Source organism: Pistacia vera, unplaced genomic scaffold, assembly GCF_008641045.1.
Source record: "Pistacia vera cultivar Batoury unplaced genomic scaffold, PisVer_v2 Contig470, whole genome shotgun sequence".
NCBI lineage: Eukaryota > Viridiplantae > Streptophyta > Magnoliopsida > Sapindales > Anacardiaceae > Pistacia > Pistacia vera.
This window is the reverse complement of record NW_022196302.1, coordinates 313,213-319,487: the sequence shown is the minus strand read 5'-3', so window position 1 is coordinate 319,487 and position 6,275 is coordinate 313,213.

The following is a 6,275-nucleotide window of genomic DNA, read 5'->3' as shown; positions in this document are numbered from 1 at the left end:
TCTTCTTTTTATAGAACAAAATATAAAATATCATTTTGGTCCCTACATGTTTGAAAGTGACAAAATCAACCCCAATATTATGACAATTTGACCCCTAAATGGCATAAATGAGACAACATCAACTCTAGAAAATAAATCACATCCTAATATCAACTTACACAATCTCAAATTTCAATCCAAACATGCCAAATTAGTAAGAAAAACTCAAAATATGATTTTTAAATATAAATTCATAATTTCTCTTAATTGTCTCAATATAACTTCAATTCAATTAAACATAGGGTCTTTTTGTCACCAAAGTAGAGTCACTTTCATGACTCTAATAGTCATCGAATTTAATTGCTATATATATATGTATCAAGTTCAATTATTGAGAAAGTTAGGGTTAGGGTTCCAAGCTTGTTACCATCATACGGCGGCAGCGACTGTGGCTAATTTAGAGGCAAAGGCTGATTTGGAGGAGGAGGTGGCTTATCAATCAACTCTCTCACTGTCTTCAATGTCGCGTCTTTCACCTTCGCCTAATAGTGCTTCGTCAGAGCTTCGACTATGGATCCAAGATGAAAATTAACGTGATCATTGAACGTGGCTAAAGATCAGTTCTTGAGCAGTTTGAGACATTCCACCAACAGGTCTCGTTCTGCCCTTGCTTCATCTAAAGTTTGAAACTCACTTATTCCTCTTGCCTTCAAGCTAGCGAGAAGGAGAAGGATCTCATTCACGTTTAGGGAAAGCACCATTACAGAGAATTTTTGAATTTTTTGTGATTGTGAGAAATCCAAATAAGACATGGTATGAGATTAAGGACAATAGATTTTGCATACTACATAGAAACAATGAAAGTATATTAAAAACAAAAATGAAAAAAAAAGAAGTAAATGTTAAATTTAATGTTTATTAATTTTTTTTTAATATGTTTGACTTTTATTAAGAATTTTGATTCATGCTCCCTTGCAAGGTATATAATATACGCACTCATTCATCAAAGATTAACTCACTCCAAAAAACTAGCTCAAAGGAGAAGGGAGTCTAACCACATATATACACCATAACAACCCATTAACTTGGCGATGTAAGACAAACACAACTTCAAACACCCTTCCTCATGCTCGACGTCCAAGGCCAAGGTCCGAAACCATGCTCCTTCACTTATAGCACTCTCCTTGCACGTCGACCCTCACATGCCATTAAATCTACATGGATAGCTATGCCTTCTTATACTAAATCATGAACTATCTGGAAGAGTTCGTGCAATCCTACACTTGGATTGATTTGTGGAAGAATAATTTTAAGGGAATGAGCCTCCAACGATAATAAATTTTATTTAGGCAAGACAATGACGTCTTGAAGAGAACTAACTTTTGTTTTTTTCTTTGTATATAACAGAATGTTGACTTTACAATTGGTCAGTTAATCTTTTCCTAAATACAAATCAATTTCCACTTAAACATTTCTATGCACTTTTCTCTTTTCTTTTGTTGTCTTTGATAAATTGACTTGGTATCAGAGACAAAGTTCAATTATTAATTTCTAAAACAACTGAATTACAAATATGTCATTGAATTTAATTGCTATATATCTGTATCAAGTTCAATTATTAGGAAAGTTAGGGTTCCAAGCTTGTTAGCACCGTACGGCGGCAACGGTTCTAGCTAATCTAGAGGCAAAGGTTGATTTGAAGGTGGAGGTGGATTATCAATCAACTCTATCATTGCCTTCAATGTCGTGTTTTCACCTTCGCCAAGCAGTGTTTCATCAAAGCTTCAACTATGGTTCCAAGATGAAAATTAACGTGATCATTGAACGTGGCCAAATATCGGTTCTTGAGCAGTTTTAGACATTCCACCAATAGGTCTCGCTCTTCCTCTACTTCATCGGAAGTTTGAAACTCGCGTATTCCTCTGGCCTTCAAGCCAGTGAAAAGCAGAAGGATCTCATTCACGTTTAGCGAGAGCACCATTACAGAGAATTTTTGAATTTTTTGTGACTTATGAGAAATCCAAATAAGACATGGTATGAGATTAAGGACAAAAATTTTTGCATATTGCATAGAAACAATGAAAATATATTTAAAACAAAAATGAAAAGAAAAAAGTAAATGTTAAATTTAATTTTTGTTAATATGCCTGACTTCTATTAAGAATTTAGATTCATGCTCTCTTGCAAGGTACATAATTTACCCACTCATTCATCAAAGATTGACTTACTCCAAAAAGCTAGCTCAAAAGAGAAGGGAGTCCAACCACATATATACACCATAACAACCCACGAACTTGTCGATGTGAGATAAATGCAACTTTTAACACCCTCCCTCACGCTTGATGTCCAAGGCCAAGTCCAAAACCACGCTTCTTCACTTATAGCACGCTGCCTGCACGCTCCTTGCACGTCAACCCTCACATACCATTAAATCTACATGGATAGATGTGTCTTCGTATAACCATGTTACTAAATCATAAACTATCTAGAAGAATACACTATGATTGATTTGTTGAAGAACAAACTAAAGTGAATGAGCCTCCAAAGATAGTAAATTTTATTAAACCTTGTATCGATAAAGTGATTAAATATATATAATCAAAACCCTGATCTTAGGTTTATAGGAATTGGGATTAAAATCTTGTTTTATATTCTCCTGCCTAAATTCCGTATTTCCTTACATCAAACTCTTTGATCTCCTGTAATGTATCACTTGCCTTTTCTTCACTTTCTTTATTAGCATTTTCAACTTACTTTTGCTCTTCCTCACAAAGCTCTAAATACTATTCAATCATTTTCTACTCAAACTCAATTCTTGATTCTTTACTCGAATTGACCAATTCATTCTCTTGAACAAACATATCTCCTCCCGGATCAGTTAAATTCTCAATCTTTAAGTTTGACGCGCTCTTGCATTCTTGAATCACTTTGCCCTAATCATTATCATCGATCCAAGTCTTGAGATATAGAATAGCAACTTTGCATGAATTAAAATGGATCGAATTGGACATTGACTTCAAGGCGGACTCAATTCATTTGCGTCTTTTTACATATTTAATCATTTGCTTTAAACCATTGGATATTGTTTTGGCAAGAGACTGGAGAACTACAACTTTAAGGTACTGAAAGTGAGGTGAGTTTTTGTGAAGATAAATTAAGTTCTTGACCATCTATGAGGCCTTCGAGTAGTTTCTACCATATATTTCATCTTGAACCTTCGAGCCTTCACCAAAGATCATAGGGTCTAGTGATTCAATCGATGGGTGTGGTGTTTCAGAAGGGGAAACAATGGTGGTGGATGGTGGTGGGTTTAGATTGGAAGAAGAAGAATGTTGTTTTTTCTTTCCTATTCAATTTGAAATACAATAGGTTAGTTATTTTTCTAATGGTTAAGGAGATCAACAAGATTAGGGTTATGCATTTTCCTCGCCCCAGCTAGGGGTGAGCATGAGTAGCGGGTAGAACCGGAACCGGAATTGGAACCTACCCAGAACTGACACTATGCAGGTAGGTTCCAGTTCCCTTTTTTTTGGAACCGACACTGTGCGGTTCTGGTTTCGGTTCCTACATGTGTAAGAACCGAAACCTGGAAAAAAGAACCTGTAGCAGGTACCTAGCTTGGAACCTGCTTGGAACCTACAACGGGTACTCTGTTTTGGAACTTATTTTGGAACTTGGGCTAAAATGAAATATCTATGAAGAATGGGGGTCCCTTGTAATTTTACATATAAACAAATTAAAATGAAAAAAAGTTAAATTTTTACAATAACATGTATAAATAAATATACAATTATACTTATTACATATAAACTACACCATATAAAAAACTTTAATATATTATCATATATTAATATTAAAATTTTGATTAATTAAGTGTATAATTGGAATTAGGACCAATTAATAGTATTTTAATGTTATTAAAAGAATTATTTCTTGAATAAAATAGTATATTTGATTGAATAATATTATAATATTTAGTTATGTACTTTAATTATCAAGTTCAAAGTATATCTATAGTAAATTAGTAATTAATTAATTAATTATATAAAATAAATTGATAATCATTAATATATTACTAATTGAATAATTATTTAATCAATTGTAATATTACATTATAGTTAAATGATTACTTAATTAATTATAACATTCCATTATAAAAATGTACAATACTTAATTAAATGATTAAAAATTTAATTAATTATAATATTACATTAAATATTTATAGTATGATTACTTAATTCATTATAACATTACATTATAGTATGAACATATAATTAATTATAGCATTACATAATTAAATGATTACTTAATTAATTATGATATTATATTATAAACATCAGTAATTTACTACATTATACATTAGCAAAATACTTAATTAAATGATTAGAAATTTAATTAATTATAACATTACATTATAAATTTATAATATGATTACTTAATTAATTATAATATTACATTATAAATAAATAATTACTTAATTAGATAATTAGAAATTTAATTAATTATAATATTATATTAAAGATTTATAGTATGATTACTTGATTCTTTATAACATTACATTATAATATGATCACATAATTAATTATATCATTACATAATGAAATGATTACTTAATTAATTATGACATTATGTTATAAACATTTGTAATTTATTACATTAGTACAATACCTAATTAAAAATTTAATTATTTATAGCATTACATTATAAATTTATAGTATGATTACTTAATTAATTATAACATTCTATTATAAACATTAGTACAATACTTAATTAAATTATTAGAAATTTAATTAATTAAAATATTACATTATAATTAAATAATTATTTAATTAATAATAACATTACATTATATTATAATAACTTAATTAATTATAACATTATATAGTTAAATGATTACTTAATTAATTATAAATTTATAACATTACATTATAAACATTAGTAATTTACTAGGTTATTACATTGCTTAATTAAATGATTAAAAATTTATTTTATTATAACATTACATTATAGATTTATAGTATGATTATTTAATTAATTATAATATTTCATTATAAACATTAGTACAATACTTAATTAAATGATTAGAAATTTAATTAATTATAATATTAAATTATAGGTTTATAGTATGATTGTTTAATTAATTATTTGTGTTTTGGTTTTGATTGAGGAATTTTATTTGAATTGTGATGAATTGATTGAATTCAAGTGTTGTCTAGAAATTAGAGGATTTATGAGTCACATTGGACACAAATGAATGAGTAATTAAAATTTGTTAGGGGTGTATATGTAAACTTTTAAGGTATTTTTTTCATTTTTTAAACTAATAAAGGGTAATTATTTTTTACAAGGTACCCGGGAAAGGAACCGGAACCTACATTTTAAGTTCCGGTTCCTTGAATTTAAGAATCTACACTGTGCAGTTCCGATTCTCCCGAAAAATGTAGGATCCTCGAAACCGCTCACTCCTAGCCCCAACCCGCAGGGATTCCAAGAAACTGGTGGGGGTCGAGATAGGCCTAGGCCCAATGACATTCCCCGACCTCGGGGAAGAGCCGTGGGTCGGAGGTGGTCATGCCACGGCCTGCCCTATCCCCGGCCTACCCAATCCCTACGGATGATGACTATATTATATATCAATAATACTATACTTACAAAGAAATCTTATAAAGATTTTTATACAAAGTGAGATGGCAAAAAATGAATGCAAGAGTGAAACAAAAAATCAAACTTATTAAATTCACTCTTCCATTCATTTTTTGACATATTATTTTATATGAAAATCTTTGTAAAATTTCTTTGTAAGTATAGTATTACTCTATATATATAGAATTAATTAATTAATACATAGAAGGAATTCCATGATCCATTTACCCTTCACGAAGTGTTTTAAATTGGTTGCATTAATTAAAAGAAAATATTATAATTATTATATATGATTGTTGTTCACATGAATCATTAAGGCTCCTCAACCTCAAGGAATCTTTCACAACAGAATCATTGTTAATTACCACCACCTTAACAATGTATTTATGTTAAGAATATGTGAATTCTACACACACCAAACACATAACATATGGCAGTAATTATAAGGTGACATTTGCTGCTATTTTTTAATATTAAAGTTTCGACTTAATTAATACAATAATAATTTAATAATAAAGTTGAAAATTAATAAAAATCTCATTAACACCCTTGTGTGAGATTATATATCCAACACGATTAATTTTGGTTATAAACTTATAATTACACAATTAAGAATGAAGACGTTATTCATTTAATAATAACAATAATAGTGA